We start from the raw sequence: 19541 nt of genomic DNA, 5'->3' as shown, positions 1-19541 counted from the left end.
TCTGACTTGAAAGCACCATTCAGCTTTGAGATGGGGGTTGCGAGCCACATCCAGACTCCCTGTGTAGTGACATAAAGTACCTAGCCCCTCACAGTAGTGACACGCAGAGTCCCCATTACCAGTATAATGACAGCCAAAGCTTTACAACATAAATCATATTGAAGCAGTATATGTAAACCCAGGGATTCCCACCTCACCCCCATTCAATATTTTTTAATCAAGAACTGCCTCCACACTGTCACATTCAGATTCAAGCAACTCCTCATGCTATCTCCATACTTAATTTATGTATACATCTCCAAGGAAAGTATAATTGCCTACAGATCTTAATTTCTCTGTAGTGATAGTCACAAAAATCAATATCTAGAAACCTTTTGGTAATAGCCATTTTCTACACCTGGTGTGCATGAAGCTAGCAAACAGCTGCAAGCCACACATCACGGGCCCACAAGCGACAGGTTGCAGACCCATGGTCAATGTAAAATAGAAAAGTAACCATAAACCCACAGAAAAGGTTTTATATGCCTCTCCCCTATGACTCCCTTGTGTCTGGGGGGGAAAGTTTGTGCTCCTTCACTTCCTGGAAACTGTAATAATCTATTGATACTTCTCTGCCCAAAAAATATTTTATCATGATATTCTGATAATAAAACCAAATTTCTGTTCTTTGGCTGTATCTGGTATTGTACTCTATGTCATTGGAGGATAATGAATCTTCACATCGCACGCACAGTGAAGAATCGCAGGTGTCAAAGCCAGGAATGGCAATCACGTGGCCGCGAATATGTGATATGTTTTGTTATGGTTGTACATATTTATTACATGAATTTCTTTCTTGCAAGTTTTTATTATTTTACCAAAATACCGCTGCTAATATGTAAAACATAAAATCTCATCAAGATTTGTGGGGTATATGGACCATACTTATCGAAAACATAGTAAAACAATTAATTTCAATTCAAAAAATGTCTGCGTCAATTTTTTCTCTTTTTCTTTTCTATTGCCAGCTTGTGTAAAAGTTACACCCCGAAAAAGGAAATAACTGTAATAACAGCTTTCAAGGGTAGAGTAGTATCAATGGTAAAGAAGTAGGACACGGTGCTATAATGAGATTCTTAAAGTGGGTCAGATAACAGATAAGAATCCAGCACAAGAGAACAGAAGCTTTGAGCCCATTCTCAAAGCTAAGTCCAAGCGCGTGATCTGAAATAGATTACAGATGTTACAAATCTGATTTGGAAGGAAGAGAAGAAAAAAGAGGGTTAATGACTGAAGCAATGAAAATGTCGAGGTGTTTCTCAGGAGGAAAGTGAACGTCTCTCGAGGCAGGATGTTGATATTGCCACAGAAGGGCCGTGGTGGTTTGTCAATAGCACAACACACAGTTATGCTACAGGTGCAGAACATGTCATTTTGCAAACATTATTTTAACAAATATGTTCCTTTAACTTCACACAGCTGTAAATCTAATTTTAGTGAAAGCAAGAGTGAAATTACCCAAATGGTTTAATTACTTTTTTTTTTATTCATAGTTTCTCCAGAAACTCTTACATTTCATCAGCGCAGGTGCAATCTTTTGGGTTTTAGTTGTAATAGCCCCACAATTAGACAGCATAATGCAGACGTTTAACTTTTTAATACACATCAACGGAAAAAAATTGACCGCTAATGGTGCAAAACACATAAGATGATATGTAAAGAACCAGTACTTTCCATAAATAGAAACATTTTATATCTCAACTATGTAGATTAACCCCAATATCCAATGGACATGAAAATGAGCCTTCTGCTTACCTTGTGGATGCCAACTGTGCTATACAGCTGACACCAAGCTGTAACAGTTGGTTAAGAGCTAAATAAACCATCAGGAGTCCCTTTATGTTATGGTCAATAGTGATTATTACAACTAAGCGAGGTGGTGGATCCCCTCTGTCACATCATTGTAATGGTCTTGCGTAAGGGGCAGTTGTCCCAGTTGCCAAATTGTTGGGCACTCTCTCCAAGGTCAATATAATCCAATAAAGAGGGTCAAGCCCCTAGGGAATGTTCACTAAGCAAGTACCACTTCTATTAGGAGTCCCTGGCACCTAGAAAACACTAGCTTTAGTCAGAGCAACGCAGCCCACTCGCTACCAATGCAGTAGCTATACAGTGCTCAATAGAGCATAATAATAGAAATCATTTGTCATCCACTGCTGCACTCTGTGTAAGCAAAGACAAAAATAATAAAGTGCTCATGAGGCTTTGTAACCTTGGTTACTGCCTATGCAGAGAACAGCAGCATGACAAAGTCATTTGAACCACTGCGCTCTCCTAGGATGCTGCATAGGCATCAACAGTTACTGTATCACTGGCTGTTAAGGTCTTACTGAATAAAGATAAAGAGTGAAGACTGGAGACAATAGTGAAAAGGGCAGTGGGCTTTATACTCAGGGCACACTGGGGTACGCAGTGGCACTATACTCGATCAGTGAAGTAAACTCAGAGCACACTGAGTATGTGCAGTACAGCCAATGATGTGCTCTGCATATCAATCTATGTAGGCAGGCTGCAGGACAGGAGGACTAAGATGTTTTGAAATGGCTGTAGTGAGGTTTGGGTCGGATTCAAGGCCAATGTTCCAATTGTCCATTACGTATAGAGAAAAAGATAAAATGTTTGTAGATGAATTCCATTTATCTGTTGCATTGCAATAATGAAAAAAAGGAAGCAGAGGGGGCCCACTTAATAATATGGAGTCTGTCTGGGCTCTAGTTTTGTGTTAGTTTTAGAACAGAAAACAAAAGTCCTGTATGCAGAGAATTTTCCTATATATACTTGTGTGAATTAATATCCACTCCTGAATCTCCCCCAAATCTCTGAATAGCCTTTTCTTAATAACCCTATCAAGGCTGCAGTTATCCCAATTGCTTGTGCACCTTTTTCTACTACCCTTTTTCCTTCAACTCAACTTTCTATTAATATGCTTGGATACAGCACTCTGTGAACAGCTAGCTTCTTTAGCAATGACCTTTTGTGGCTTACGTTCCTTAGAGTGTGTCAATGACTGACTTCAAGACATCTGTCAAGTCAGCAGTCTTCCCCATGATTGTGTAGCCTACTGAACCAGACTAAGGGACCATTTTAAATGCTTAGGAAGCCTTTGCAGGTGTTTAGTGGTAATTATTCCAATTTTCTGAGATAATGACTTTTGAGTTTTCATTGGCTGTAAGCCATAATCCTCAACATTAACAGAAATAAACACTTGTAATAGATCACCCTGTTTCTACTGACCCTACATAGTATATGTGTTTCCTTTTTGTATTGAAATACTATAGTAAATGACCTTTTGCTGATATTCTAATTTATTGAGACGCACATATATATATATATATATATATATATATATATATATATATATATATATATATATGTATATATATATATATATACTTTTATATATATATATATGTATATATACACACACACACAGTACAGACCAAAAGTTTGGACACACCTTCTCATTCATAGAGTTTTCTTTATTTTCATGACTCTAAAAATTGTAGATTCACATTGAAGACATCAAAACTATGAATGAAAGCATGTGGAATGAAATACTTAAAAAACTGTGAAACAACTGAAAATATGTCTTATATTCTAGGTTCTTCAAAGTAGCCACCTTTTGCTTTCATTACTACTTTGCACACTCTTGGCATTCTCTTGATGAGCTTCAAGAGGTAGTCACCGGAAATGGTCTTCCAACAGTCTTGAAGGAGTTCCCAGAGATGCTTAGCACTTGTTGGCCCTTTTGCCTTCACTCTGCGGTCCAGCTCACCCCAAACCATCTCGATTGGGTTCAGGTCTTGTGACTGTGGAGGCCAGGTCATCTGGTGTATCCCCTCATCACTCTCCCTCTTGGTCAAATAGCCCTTACACAGCCTGGAGGTGTGTTTGGGGTCATTGTCCTGTTGAAAAATAAATGATGGTCCAACTAAACGCAAACCGGATGGAATAGCATGCCGCTGCAAGATGCTGTGGTAGCCATGCTGATTCAGTATGCCTTCAATTTTGAATAAATCCCCAACAGTATCACCAGCAAAGAACCTCTACACAATCACACCTCCTCCTCCATGCTTCACGGTGGGAACCAGGGATGTAGGATCCATCCGTTCACCTTTTCTACAAAGACACGGTGGTTGGATCCAAAGATCTCAAAGTTGGACTCATCAGACCAAAGCACAGATTTCCACTGGTCTAATGTTCATTTTTTGTGTTCTTTAGCCCAAACAAGTCTCTTCTGCTTGTTGCCTGTCCTTAGCAGTGGTTTCCTAGCAGCTATTTTACCATGAAGGTCTGCTGCACAAACTCTCCTCTTAATAGTTGTTCTCGAGATGAGAAGGTGTGTCCAAACTTTTGGTCTGTACTGTATATATATACAGTGCTTTGCGAAAGTATTCGGCCCCCTTGAATTTTTCAACCTTTTCCCACATTTCAAGATTCAAACATACAGATAAAAAAAAAAAATTTTATGGTGAAGAATCAACAAGTGGTACACAATTGTGAAGGTGACTGACATTTATTGCTTATTTTAAATTTTTGTAAAAAATAAAAAAATTGGGGCATTCAATATTAATTGGCTCCTTTACTTTCAGTGCAGCAAACTCACTCCAAAAGTTCATTGAGGATCTCTGAATGATCCAATGTTGTCCTAAATGACTGATGATGATAAATATAAGGCATCTATGTGTAATCTAGTCTCTGTATAAATGCACCTGCTCTGTGATAGTCTCAGTGTTCTGTTTAAACCACAGAGAGCATCATGAAGACCAAGGAACACAACAGGCAGGTCCGTGATACTGTTGTGGAGAAGTTTAAAGCCGGATTTGGCTGCAAAAAGATTTACACAACTTTAAACATCCCAAGAAGCACTGTGCAAGCAATCATATTGAAATGGAAGGAGTATCATTCCACTGCAAATCTACCAAGACCCGGCCGTCCCTCAAAAATTTCATGCCAAACAGGGAGAAGACTGATCAGAGATGCAGCCAAGAGGCCCATGATGACTCTGGATGAACTGCACAGTTCTACAGCTAAGGTGGGAGAGTCTGTCCATAGGACAACAATCAGTCGTACACTGCACAAATCTGGCCTTTATGGAAGAGTGGAAAAAAGAAAGCCATTTCTCAAAGATATCCATAAAAAGTGTCTTTTAAAGTTTGCCACAAGCCACCTGGGAGACACACCAAACATGTGGAAAAAGGTGCTCTGGTCAGATTAAACCAAAATCGGACTTTTTGGGCACAATGCCAAACAACATGTTTGGCGTAAAAGCAACACAGCTCACCACCCTGAACACACCATATCCACTGTCATACATGGTGGTGGCAGCATCATGGTTTGGGCCTGCTTTTCTTCAGCAGGGACAGGGAAGATGTTTAAAATTGATGAGAAGAAGGATGAAGCCAAATACAGGACCATTCTTGAAGAAAACCTGTTGGAGTCTGCAAAAGATCTGAGACTGAGACGGAGATTTGTCTTCAACAAGACAATGATCCAAAACATAAAGCAAAATCTACAATGGAATGGTTCACAAATAAACGTATCCAGGTGTTAGAATGGCCAAGTCAAAGTCCAGACCTGAATCCAATCGAAAATCTGTTGAAAGAGCTGAAAACTGCTGTTCACAAACGCTCTCCATCAAACCTCACTCAGCTCGAGCTGTTTGCAAAGGAAGCATGGGCAAGAATTTCAGTCTCTCGATGTGCAAAACTAATAGACACATACCCCAAGCGACTTGCAGCTGTAATCACAGCAAAAGGTGGCGCTACAAAATATTAACTTAAAGGGTCAGAATAATATCGCACGCCCCAATTTTCAGTTATTTATTTTTATAAAAGTTTAAAATAAGCAATATATATCGTTCACCTTCACAACTGTGTTCCATTTGTTGTTCATTCTTCACCATAAAATTTAAATTTTTATCTTTATGTTTGAAGCCTGAAATGTGGGAAAAGGTTGAAAAATTCAAGGGGGCTGAATATTTTCGCAAGGCACTCTATCTATATATATTATTTTTTTTTTCAAGATAACCCAATTTAATGCTCTTTAAACATATATTTTTACTATACTAAGAAGAAGAATGTAAGGATTAACAGACCATAGGATTGAATCCTATATTCAACTGAATTTAAAGAAACAGAACGTTTACTAAAGGAAACAAAAAAAATACACATAAATAAATAACAATGCTAACAGCACAATAATAAAAAAGAAACTAATACAAATAAAATTATTCTGACAGTTATGTAAAGATTTGCAAAGGAAGAAGAGTTGTCCTCTTCTGTCAAAACTATAGTCAATCATTTTAATTTACATTTCTGAACAAAAAGACATGGGTGAATACGCATATGGCCAGCATTACTGTTACGTCACCGCTGGAGTCTGCTCCGGCGACTTCTGCTCCGATCGCAAGGCGACGCCATGTTCCTGCCATGGATGGTGCTGGTGATGGGAGAGGAGTCGATGCCAGCAGCACCAGTGGGCGCAGGCTCCGATCATCCACTGGGCTGGGTTATCTTGGGATCTGCAGTACCGCTGGCTGACTGTGGGTGGCATGTGTCTTCCAGCTGAAGTTGTCAGCGTTCAGCTACAGCCAATGAGAAGACACCACACCCTTCTTATTCCCCCTCCTGTCACATGACCACTGCCAGAGATAGTTCTGTACTGCTGGCTCATGTGCTGTTTGAATTTTGATTCCTGTGTGCTGATTTCTGCATGTTTTTTGAATACTCTTCTGCCTGCTGCTTTTGTACCTCGCTGCCCGACCCGGATATGACCACTGCTACGTTTTCTGTTTACGTCCTTGCCTGCCAATTCTGTCCCTGTTCTGCTATTCCTGGTTTGCCCCTGCCTGACGACTACTCTCATCGGACTGCAGCCTTCTACAGGTAGAAATCTCCGGTGCCCTGTGTAATTCCAAATCCCTGTATAGGGGTTAAAGGGTTTCAGGGTTCTGGGGGTCCTGCTTGGTGAGGGGCTTCCCCCTAGTCTGTTGATCCAGGCAGGCGTTACACTTCCCGGGGACCAATAAGCTTCCTTTTAAAATGTAAAATAAACTTATCCAGAAGATCTCCATTGGACAATAAAGGAAGTAGTTTTGGTTGGCTGTAGAGATGAGTGGATCAATCTGAGAAAAATCGATTTGGAGTCAAATTTCCTAAAATTTGCAGTTTCATATGAATTAGCACACTTTGAGATCCAACTCGCGGTTGGCAAAGAAAAAAAAATCTCCATTTCCCACATTGACAAAGCACCAGAGAGTGGCCGAATGTCTTTTGGCGTGACAAAGCAGGTTTACCCATAATGCCCTGCAGCTATGACATCTTACTGATTATCACACTCATTACAGAGGTGATCAGTACCTGGGCCATCACAGATCAGTAGTTCCCAGGGGAGCACAGTTTGTACAGCAGAGTCATTTTCTATCTCAACAGTCACTGGGCAAATCTCTCTCTCCTGTAATGTGTAAGATCTTATGGATAGTATGGTTATTTCTCTCTCTTTCTCTCTTCTGTAGTATGTAAGCTCCTATGGAAAGTGGGGTCCTGTCTCTCTACTGTACAGTTTAAGCTGTTATAGATAGCAAGGTAATCTCTCTTTGCTATAGAGTATAAGCTCTATAGGAAGCTCTGGTCAGTGTGGTCTTTTCTCTTTTCTCTCCACTCCCCCATGTCTATTTTTGGTTCACTGTATGTTTGGCAGAGAGCCAAACTTCCCGATCATTGACTTCCATTATACTCGTTAATCGAGTTGAGCAATTTCAGAGCGTCTGACCTGCTGGACTCGAGTACCAGGTCCTGAACATTTTAGTGCTCGCCCATCTCCAATTATAAGCTTTCCAGTATTGAGATTCATACAAAATATTTTGCAGTATATCATATTGTCGCGGGCGGGGAGGGCGCTGCGCTCACCACGCTCGTGCCCGGCGCTGCTGCTGCTCGGTGGCTCGAGCAGTGGGCCGGATCCGGGGACTCGAGCGGTGCTCCTTGCCCGTGAGTGAAAGGGGTGGTTTGGTTTGGGGATTTGGTCCGTGACGCCACCCACGGTTTGTGGTGAGGTTGGGGCACCACCGCTGCTGGTGACGGGGATCCCGGGAGCGATGGCAGGGAGCAGCTTGGATGTTGTTTCCCCCTCCGTGGGTAGGGGTTGGTTGTCCCGGGGCCTGGTGAGGTGAGGCGGGGAGGCACAGTTGGTGAGGTGCAGGGTCGAGGGGGCAGCGTGGTGCCGGATGGCACGGTGGTACTCACTCAGCCAAGAATGGATGCAGAGTCTCTGGTAAAACAAACGGCTGGATGGACGGGTCCTGCAGCCGGCTGCTGTGGTTTCTCCCGGACGGTTGGTGGTGGCTGCCTTTCCCTGCACCTTTTGTGTAACTTCGGTCCCGATGGCTTCCCACCGGTAACCCGCTCCCCAGCGTGGATATATGCCAGAGGAGCCCTTTTGCCCGCAGGCTCGAGCCCTGGGAATTCTAGCTGTGGCGGTAGCTGTATTTCCCTTTTGCTGTTTAGACTGTTGCCTTCAATCGGGTCTTGGCTGTTTGGAAACCCCTGGGGTTCCGGTCACTAATGGATTTGACCTGTTTAATGGCGACTCCAAGCCTGGTCGGGGTCCGCAGGCCCTGCCGGTTTGTGCTGCCTTCACTTTGCTCCCCGGTTCGGTACCGGTAGGCCACCGCCCGTCCCCGGTCCTACGGTTCCGCGTTGATCTGCCTCTCCTGCAGACGGCCACCACCGTCTGCTAACCTTGCTCTTGGTGCCCGGGCCACGTACCCGGACACGGTAAGTCTGCTCCTCTACTACCACTTCACTCCTTACTCCTTCACTTCCCTAAACTTCACTGACTCCTTTTCCCGCCTCCAGGCCTGTGAACTCCTCAGTGGGTGGGGCCAACCTCCTGGCTCCACCCCACCTGGTGTGGACATCAGCCCCTGGAGGGAGGCAACAAGTATTTGGTGTCTGGCTGATGTGCCTATCTCGGGGTGTGGGGCGTGTTGTTGCGGTACCTGTGACGACCTGGCTAGTCCAGGGCGCCACAATATTTTTTAGGAAAAATTCCACAATGTTGATGAAATCAAATTTAATAAGATCTCTACTTATGATAGAAACAGACATACCATACTTTACAGACTATAAGACACACTTTTGTTCTCAAAATTTGGAAGAAAAGTGGTGGGTGCATCTTATAGTCCAGATGTTTCATAATTGGCTGCTGTGGGGTGGTGGTGGAGAGCGGTCACATGAAGCAGGAATAGGATCGCCTGCAGAAAGTCGGTGGCTGGGGCAATTATGTAACTTGGTATTTAAGAAAATTAATATTCCCTGCTCCCCACTCTCATAATTCTGCCCACCTGTATAACTTCAGCCATGTATATACTTTTATCAAACGCTGCGGCATTTCAGAGAAAAACATATGGTACTTTAAAAGCCACTAGGACCGAGCCGCACTGACCACCAGTCACCACATTTTTTGCTTCATTTTTTTCCTATTTTCCATCTCTAAAACCTAAGTAGTGCATCTTATAGTCTGAAAAATATGGTAAATAAAAATTTGCTGAGCAGAGCTTTTAACAATAAGGATGTGGTAAAAACATTGCCATCTTCCTATGTATTTAGCAAAAATATTTCTAGCCGCTAATGAGAAGACTGAAAATATTTGTTACATGCAATATCAAACTAAAGACATGACACCAAAGATTCCTAGAAAATCAAAAATACACTGTATGTAGTTGTGTATGTTTGTAGATGACTTAATCCAGCATTTATTGAGTTAAGCAAGAAACCAAAAGGCACCCAGGTTTGGAGTAATCGGCTTTATTGGAAGACACAGCCTATTAGCCACTGGCCTTTAGCACAAGACTCACGCAGTGTAGACTGTATTGTATTTCCTCTTAGTTCTCTTAATCATCCATAAAAGAGTTATTGACAATCTCCTTAAATAAAAGCAAACATTTTAGCAACTCTTAGGAGAAGCAGATCAGCTTCCAGCCAAGTGATTTCCTGATTACTCTCGCTTTCTATGAATTTAGATCGTATCCTAGCTGAGCATTTTAAAAATAGATTAGGTTACAGAACAGTTTAAAGGAACTTTCCATTTTTTTCTATTGAATATATATAATTTCCTAAGGATAAAAATCAAAATCGGTAGTGAGTGATTATCACCAGGTCTATGACCTTGACCAAACTTTTTTTTAAAGACAAAGGCCCTGATCCATTAATGAGGAGCGTGTAGAAATAAGATGCACAAAATTCATTGAGAGGTGCACGTTACTTAGGCCAGAGTCACACTTGCGAGTGACTCGTGCAAGTCTCGCATCAGCATCACCCGGCACAGCTGCACAATCTCCTGACAGGAGCGGGTCGGCTGCAAGTATTTCTATGCAGCTGAGACCCTCCTGTCTGGAGAGCGTGCGGCCATGCTGGGTGATGCCGATGCGAGACTCACGTGAGTCACTCGCAAGTGTTACTCCGACCTTAAAGGAATGTCAGGAAAAGCCACTTTTGATGAATTTGATGGGTGGGCGTAGCTAAACCTGTCACACCATGGCTCCTCCCTAGTTCCATGCGTTTTGGCAGACCTGCCCGAAACTTCACATTACACAAAAATTTAGCAAGTTTTCAGAGTGATGTAAGTATTCTGGCATAAACACTTTGATGAATTGGGACCAAAATTTCTTATCTCGCTAGAGTTGAACTATAAGCCCAAACATAGTCATGAATAAGACTCCATAGTCAAAACGCGTCAGTGTTTGTGCATAGCAGTAGTTTGTCTGGTGGCTGGTGTCTTTTACACTCTCTAAATAAATTGGAATGAACATGGATTCTGGATGCTGGGGATTTGGATTTTTTTGTCTCACTTTATTGAAGCCTTGACCTGGGCGGCTCCATGCACTTCATTTACATGCGGAACAGGTGAAACTAGGACTGGTGAGCGAATTTCTCTTATTAATAAATTAAATTTATTTAATTAATTTATCTTATTTCAAACATAGTCATTGGTATAGAATGTTCTGTATATAATAGCAGTTTTACCCAGGTGCCAAATTTTGACCAAAAGTTGACCTGACACATTATAAATGGCACTCATGGAAATTTGATATTAGAGCCCATGAGCTTCAAGGTGCACCTTTAAGTTGAGTGTAATGTATGCACTTTTAAGGCTGATTTGATTATAAAGAGAGGAGATATGTTAAGCAATCTTTAATTATACTGCTCCCTATAGGCTCCAATTCTGGATAAACAAGAAAAAGATCATTAAGACTATTTACCAAAGTTATTGCAATTGGCCTGCCAATGCTCCATCTGCACAGCAAATTAAATATAGTTAAAGTAATACTAACAAAGACTAATTAAAAAGAATTATCACTGTGAATTAATATAGAGCTCTAAAGAAAAACACAAAAATGTACCATATTCTTAGGAACTATTGTGCAGGCTCTATGTGAAGGCTTTCCCTTTATCGTGGCCATTGGTTCTGCAGACGTCATCTTCTCTGTAATATACTCACAGTGAGTTGTTATCATTGTCTTCCATGTTCAAAGATACAGCCTGAACCGGTCACTATTTCTACGAGCCTGCAGGCTCATAATATAGATTTCATACAGAAGCATGCACAGGTTTCTTTTTCCATCAATCAGATTCAGTTGTGTCATGTTCCTTCAAATAAAATATTACACAGACTTTCGCTTTGCTTTTCAGAGAGACTACCTTAATATGGCTCTGGATTCATAGGTGGATACAGACAGAAGAGCGCCCCTGTGCAAGAGCAATATACAAGTGCATCTCAATAAATCAGGATATCATCAAAAAGTTAATTTATTTCAGTAATTCAATATAAAAAGGGAAACTCATATATTATATAAAGTCATTACACACAGAGTGATCTATTTCATGTGCTTATTTCTGTTAATAATGATGATTTTGGCTTACTGAAAACCCAAAAGTAATGGTCTCAGAAAATTATATATATAAAGACCAACTGAAAAACTAATTTTAAACTCAGAAATTTTGGCCTACTGAAAAGTCTGTACAGTAAATGCCTCAATACTTGGTTGGGGCTCCTATTGCATGAATTACTGCATCAATGCGGCGTGGCATGGAGGCAATCATCCTGTGGCACTGCCGAGGTGTTATGGAAGCCCAGGTTGCTTTGATAGCAGCCTTCAGCTCATCTACATTGTTGGGTCTGGTGTCTCTCCTCTTCCTCTTGACAATATCCCATAGATACCCTCCGGGTTAAGGTTAGGTGAGTTTGCTGGCCAATCAAGCATAGTGATACTGTGGTTATTAAACTAGATGTCCACAGAGAAAAAATTGTGTCTATCCAGGACGTGTGCAAGAAAAGAAAAGCTGGCAGTCTTGTACATAGAAAGATCCAAGGTTCCAGCAACAAAGTCCAGGAGGATGAATTTAAAAATGTAGAAATTTATTTATAACATATTAAAAAGTCCAAGCATAGTCCAGAGCGTGACCGAGAGGACGCGTTTCGAACAAGGTAGTTCTTAGTCAGTCTCTCTGTGGTTATTAAACTAGGTATTTAGAAGCAGAAAATTGTAGATTCAGCTCACCTCTCTTCACTCCATGATCCACCACCGATGCACGGAATCCATGAATAAGACCGCAAGGTTGAAATGCGTAGGATAGTCCCCACGTTCACCCCTCCATGTTCCTGTGCTCTTCGTTGTGTGTTCATGCTTTTACCAGATAAAATAAAAATTCATAGTTTTATTCAACCTTTCTCCTCACACGCGATGCCGGATTTTTTCCTTTTCTGATTAAACCAGGTATTGGTACTTTTGGCAGTGTGGACAGGGGCCAAGTCCTGCTGGAAAATGACGTTTCCATCTCCAAAAAGCTTTTCAGCAGAAAGAAGCATGAAATGCTCTAAAATTTCCTGCTAGATGGCTGCGCTGACTTTGGGCTTGATAAAACACAGTGGCCCTACACCAGCAGATGACATGGCTCCCCAAACCATCACTGGTTGTGGAAACTTCACACTAGATCTCAAGCATCTAGGATTGTAGCATCTCCAATCTTCCTCCAGACTCTGAGACCTTGATTTCCAAAATATATGCAAAATATACTTTCATCTGAAAACAACACCTTGGATCACTGAGCAACAGTCCATTTATTTCTCTCCTTGGCCCAGGAAAGACACTTCTGGCATTGTCTATTGGTCATGAGTGGCTTGACACAAGGAATGCGACACTTGTCGATTGTCACCCATATCCTTGAAATGTCTGTGTGTGGTGGCTCTTGAAGAACTGACTCCAGCAGCAGTCCACTCCATATGAATCTCCCCCAAGTTTTTGAATGACCTTTCCTTAACTATCCTATCAAGGTTGTGGATATCCAGGTTGCTTGTCCACCTTTTTCTGCCATACTCTTTCCTTCCACTCAACTTTCCATTAATATCCTTGGATACAGCATTCTGTGAACAGCCAGCTTCTTTAGCAATGACCTTCTGTGGCTTACCCTCCTTGTGGAGTGTGTCATTGACTGCCTTCTGGACATCTGTCAAGTCAGCAGTCTTCCCCATGATTGTGTAGCCTACTGAACCAGACTAAGGGACCATTTTAAATTCTTAGGAAGCCTTTGCAGGCGTTTTGTGATAATTATTCTAATTTTCTGAGATAATGACTTTTGGGTTTTCATTGGCTGCAAGCCATAATCATCAACATTAACAGAAATAAGAACTTGCAATAGATCACTCTGTAATGACTCTATATAATATATGTGTTTCCCTTTTTGTCTTGAATTACTGAAATAAACTAACTCTTTGATGATATTCTAATTTATTGAGATGCACCTGTATGGGTCCTTTACAGTTCAACAGCTCCTCATAATGAACCATTCAACCTGTTTTGGCGGTAGTAGTAGACCCTCTAACCTCTTCTGCCAATGTGTGGCTGCACAGGTTCGCAAATGGTTACACCACTCCTGACTGAATGAATGCACATGATCTAGTGACTCTCTATTATGTGTATGTCAACCTATAGAGTCGTATTACTTAAAGGAGTTGTCCACTCCAGAATGAAAAGTCTGCAGTTAATCTATGTGTAACTCTATGTGACTGCAGACTTGTGAATTCTTCAGCGCATATACTATATTGAGCAAAGATGTGGTCATCAGACGGGGAACAGCCTCGCTCAATACAAGTGTATTGAGCAAGGCTGCGCCCACTTGTTGGGTTTTGGCCGAGAGTATGGATATCGCATACATTTGCGGTGTAGACACAGATGGATCCTAGAAAAAGAAAAAACTTCCAAAAGCTTTTGACAAAGGATACATGCGTGGTTCTGAAACGCATAGCTTTTATCTATTTTTGGATCTGTTTTTTATGGTCATGAATTAAAGTTTAAAGAATTTTAGAGAGCTGGAATTTTTTTCTTTTTCTTGGATTTACTTACATGGAGATACATGGCTTTCTTCCCTGCTCCATGCACGCCAAAAGCCAAACATACAGGTGAGCAGGTGTTTGTCTTCCATCATTCACAGACGGATCCTCACATCACACAGTGAGCGCACTGGGAGGATTCACATGTCTGCAGTCACAGAGTAACTGCTGACTTTTCATTCTAGACTGGACGACCACTTTAAGTACTAGTGGCCACTGATTTTACTTACCCTCAATGGAATACTCTGATTAACTCTTCATTGTGACCTGAGACATACATATTACCAGTGAAATGCAGCCAAAAGCATTCACTACAGGAGGAAACCAACTGTGGAATTGTAGTTATTGTGATGTTGCACACAGTTCACACACTGTATCATGGAGTTACTCACTTGCTGGTCTTCGAGGTAGCATGGGAACTCACTTCCATTTACAAGTTCAGCAAGTTTATACAAAACACAGCACAAACCGCTCGTCAAACATAACATGAACCTCCTCTAGCTTTACAGGCAAAATAACAAACATGGTTTTCCAGTCCATTTAACTGTGGGCTTAGACCCAGTGATCACACTGACCCCAGTCAGCATTAATGCATGGATTTCTGGTCCATATAGTCCGTACTGGAGGTATGGCAGCCTCCACACACTGGCTCCTGCCAGTGTATACACCTCTAGCAGAGGCTCCTTCTTGCAGTCCCAACACTTTCCAGACTGGCTGCAGTCTCTTCCCAGTCTCCACCTCAAACACAGACTGACTCCATTTTACTTGGCATGTGACCTGTCAACCACATGATAAACAGACTCATGGGCGGGGTACGTAGGTGATCATACCCACCCATCTCTCCAGTCACCTGTGATCCTCACCCTGTCAATACTACAGCAAAACATGTGGCACTAAAAGTACCAGTGTTCCTGAGGATCACACCACTTATGTGATACATACCGGCCATTAATAATGCAGACAGTATCTTCTGGTCATGTTTTGCAGTAACCCAGAAAAGTGAAATATTAATTTAAAATATTGTAACAGGAATCGCACAATTAACTAATAAAAAATGTAAAAAATATATTGCCTCAGTTGTAATATTCTAAATGTAGCCAATTGCTCAAAGTCTACTTAACAGTTTAGGCAATTTAGCCAGAGTCCAGCATCCAAGGATTACTATATACTGAAAAATATGCTCTTTGTGTCCATGGCAGGTACAGTCTTGCCACTTCAATGTTGAGTCCAGCCAAGGTACCAAGCATGAGCCAATCTGTGGGTAACAACTAGTTTAATGCCAAACTAAAATGGCACCTGAGTAAAATAAAAATATTTCCGTGTGATACATTTATTAGTAATGGAACAATAAGACAAGTAATCAGAGCAACCAGTTTAAAGAGGGTCCCGAATTATTCTGTTTACAGTCTCCCAGATCCTAGACCACAGTCACAAATTCAATGTAATTGTTGCAATGTTTGAATCCGTTCAGACAGACGTATGCATTTCTATCTCTCTGAGCCCCGGCCTCCCACAGTTAAGATCAATATCTCATTTAAAAAACCTTTATTAGCTTGTAGAAAGACATCTTTTCAGCATTTCCCCATCTTTCTCTCGCTTAACCCCTACTCTGCCTCCGGCTACATTTGACGCTGTGAATGGTAGCTCTGTTGTGAGGTCGGCTCTATGTATTAGCGTTCACATACATCGGTTATTAATCATGGTCTTTACCCAGCAGCTTAATGTGACCCTGATGGAAATCTAAAAATATTTCTAAATAAATGCAATCTTTCTAAGAAGGATTTTGAAGAAGACTGGTAATAGACAGTTCTTTTATTATAATTTTAAATTACTGCACTATCCTAACGTTGGGATTATGTAAGAGGGGTTATTTGGGAGAATTGTCGGAGAATAGATTACCACCATACCCACCTTACAGAACATACAATATATCCTTCAATGGTTTATGAAAAGTGAAAAAGCATGCCATCTTCAATGTGTTTTGTGTTCATCCAGACATGCAAAAAGTTGTTTGACGTTGGTGCATTTAGAAATTGGCTACATTGCATCCAGTGGCGTAGCAAAGGGGGAGCAGGGGGGGCGGCCCACCCCGGGTGGCACGTGTCAGGGGCGGCGGCATTTTGGGGGTAAAAAATGCCGCCCCAATCATCACCGCACACACCGAGGCACTACCGCCCCCATCATCACCGCACACACCCGGGCACTGCCGCACCCATCATCACCGCACACACCCAGGCACTATGCCCCCCATCATCACCACACACACCGGCACTACCTCAGTGATGTCCCCGCTGACAGCGTGATTCACTTCAGTTTCTGCGTGGAGCTCACAGGAGTGGCAGTGTTCTACTGCTGCACCTTTCAGCTTCCGATGTAGCAGAGCTGAAAGTGTCATGGGACCTCATGTGGCTTACGCCGGACCTGGAGGGGTATTTCGGGGTTAATAAAGAGGGAAAAGAGGGTGTTTTTTTGTCTTTTATTTCAAATAAAGGATTTTTTGGTGTTTGTGTTTATTTACTTTCACTACAGATTAAACATGGGGGTGTCTCATAGACGCCTGCTATGATTAACCTAGGACGTAGTGGCAACTATGGGCTGCCATTAACTATTTATTACCCTGATTGCCACCGCACCAGGGCAATTCGGGGTGAGCCGGGTAGAGTCCCGGGACTGTCGCATCTAATGGATGTGGCAATTCCGGACAGCTGCTGGCTGATATTTTTAGGCTGGGGGGCTCCCCATAACATGGGGCTCCCCATCCTGAGAATACCAGCCTTCAGCTGTGTGGCTTTATCTTGGCTGGTATCAAAATTGGGGGGGTCCTCACGCCAGTTTTTTTAATCATTTATTTATTTATTGGACTGCACGATATAGACCCACCTACCGGCGGCTGTGATTGGTTGCAGTTTGACAGCTGTCACTCATCGTGGGGGCGTGTCTGACTGCAACAAATCATAGACACCGGTAGGCGGGGTAGCGGGGAATATGAGATGGAATAATGAGCGGCCAGCTGTAACGCCTGCCTGGATCAACAGACTCAGATGAGATGTAATGGACAGGCTAGAGGGAAGCCACACACCAAGCACAACCCCCAGAACCCTGAAACCCTTTAACCCCTATACAGGGATTTGGAATTACACAGGGCCCTGGAGATCACTACCTGTGGAAGGCTGCAGTCTGATGAGAGTAGTCGTCAGGCAGGGTCAAACCAGGATTAGCAGAACAGGGACAGAATCGTCAGGCAAGGACGTAATCAGAAAACGTAGGAGAGGTCAAATCCAGATCGGGCACAAAAACAGCAGGCAGAAGGGTAGTCAGAAAACACGCAGAAGTCAGCACACAGGAATCACAAAACAGAATAGGGTGGACCAGGAGCCAGGAAATCAGAACTATCTCTGGCAGAGGTCAACAGACAGGAGGGGAACTAAGAAGGGTGTGGTGTCTTCCCATTGGCTGTAGCTGAACGCTGGCAACTTCAGCTGGAAGACACATGCCACCCACAAAAACACTGAGTGAAAGTCCGGCTCACTGATTAAAGGTGCTCAGGGGAAATTACACGTAATAAATATATAGAAAACCCCGGCACACAAAGTGAAACTTGAAATAACTTTTATTCAGTTTTATTCAGTTTTTTATGTTGACGTTTCGGCAAAAATTGCCTTTTTCAAAACTAAAGAGATAAACATATATACAATTATTAGTACCATAAGTACTATGTATTTATGGTACTAATAATTGTATATATGTTTATCTCTTTAGTTTTGAAAAAGGCAATTTTTGCCGAAACGTCAACATAAAAAACTGAATAAAACTGAATAAAAGTTATTTCAAGTTTCACTTTGTGTGCCGGGGTTTTCTATATATTTATTACATGCCACCCACAGTCAGCCAGTCATACTGCAGATCCCAAGATAACTCAGCCCAGTGGATGATCGGAGCCTGCGCCCACCGGTGCCGCTGGCATCGACTCCTCTCCCACTACCAGCACCATCCACGGCAGGAACACGGCATCGCCTGCCTATCGGAGCAGAAGTCGCTGGAGTGGACTCCGGTGGTGACGTAACACCGGCATTTTCAAAAGAGTAAAAGCCGCCGGAGCTTTGTGACAGCCGTGCAACACCACACCGGTGATTGGTGAGTATGATAGAGACCGACCAAAAGAGAGACCGAGACAGACCGATAGAGAGAGAGAGAGAGAGAGACTGCAAAAATGCTGCAAAACAACAATCCGTTGTTGTTTTGCCGTTGTCGGACGCCGGGCGACCAGTTGATCGCACTCAAATGCCGGCCACCGAGAGAGAGAGAAACATTGATTTCAATTATTAAACATAAGAGCTGAGCATGCGCAGTGAAAAAAAGGCATTCCGCTGCTCAAAAAACGTTACATGCTGCGTTCCTGCCACCTGACAGTCAGTCGTTCCATGATTGATCCGTCACGCGGCGGATGCAACACAGACACATAAATAGGCGCAATCCGTCGTCCATACAAGTCTATGGGAAACAGTGCAAGCCGTTAACGGATTGTGCTTTTTTCCAAAGCAGCAGTGTGAAGGTACCCTTATCGACGGCCAACGGAGGGGGGCAGAAAATTTGACGACTGCTCCGGCCGGCAAAAGCAGTTGCTACACCACTGCTTGCATGAAATGCTTATGTACAGCTCTTATAAGTATTAGTGAGCAAGGCAGAATGCTTTGTTATGTTTAATGTGCCAATTAAAGAAGATGGCCACTACTTTAACATTGATGGCCCAGGGTTTCTTTATACTCGTCACCGGGCTGGTGGTGGAGAGGGTGGCCTGCCCGGTTTCATGGCCCCGAGGTGTCCACAAAAGGGTTATGGATGATGGTATGAGACGATTGGGGATGTTGGGAGTTGTAGTTGTCTTGTGACGCCACCTGTGGTACACGGCCAGGTATTAGCCGCCGCTGCAGGTGCTGTTCTCTAAGGCGGATGGTGTCGCAGATTAAATGGTTCGGCTCCCCACAGGTAGAGCTAGGCACCAGGGAGGATGATGGGAGTGGCAGTCTATTCTGGTGCACGCTGGGGTGCAGGACTGAGGATGCCAACAGTAAATGGAAAACACAGATCAGTAGTTTCTTTTACCTTTCACT

The sequence above is a fragment of the Anomaloglossus baeobatrachus genome, chromosome 5 (genome assembly GCF_048569485.1).
Source record: "Anomaloglossus baeobatrachus isolate aAnoBae1 chromosome 5, aAnoBae1.hap1, whole genome shotgun sequence".
NCBI classification, from domain to species: Eukaryota; Metazoa; Chordata; class Amphibia; order Anura; family Aromobatidae; genus Anomaloglossus; species Anomaloglossus baeobatrachus.
Note: the sequence above shows the minus strand (reverse complement) of the source record.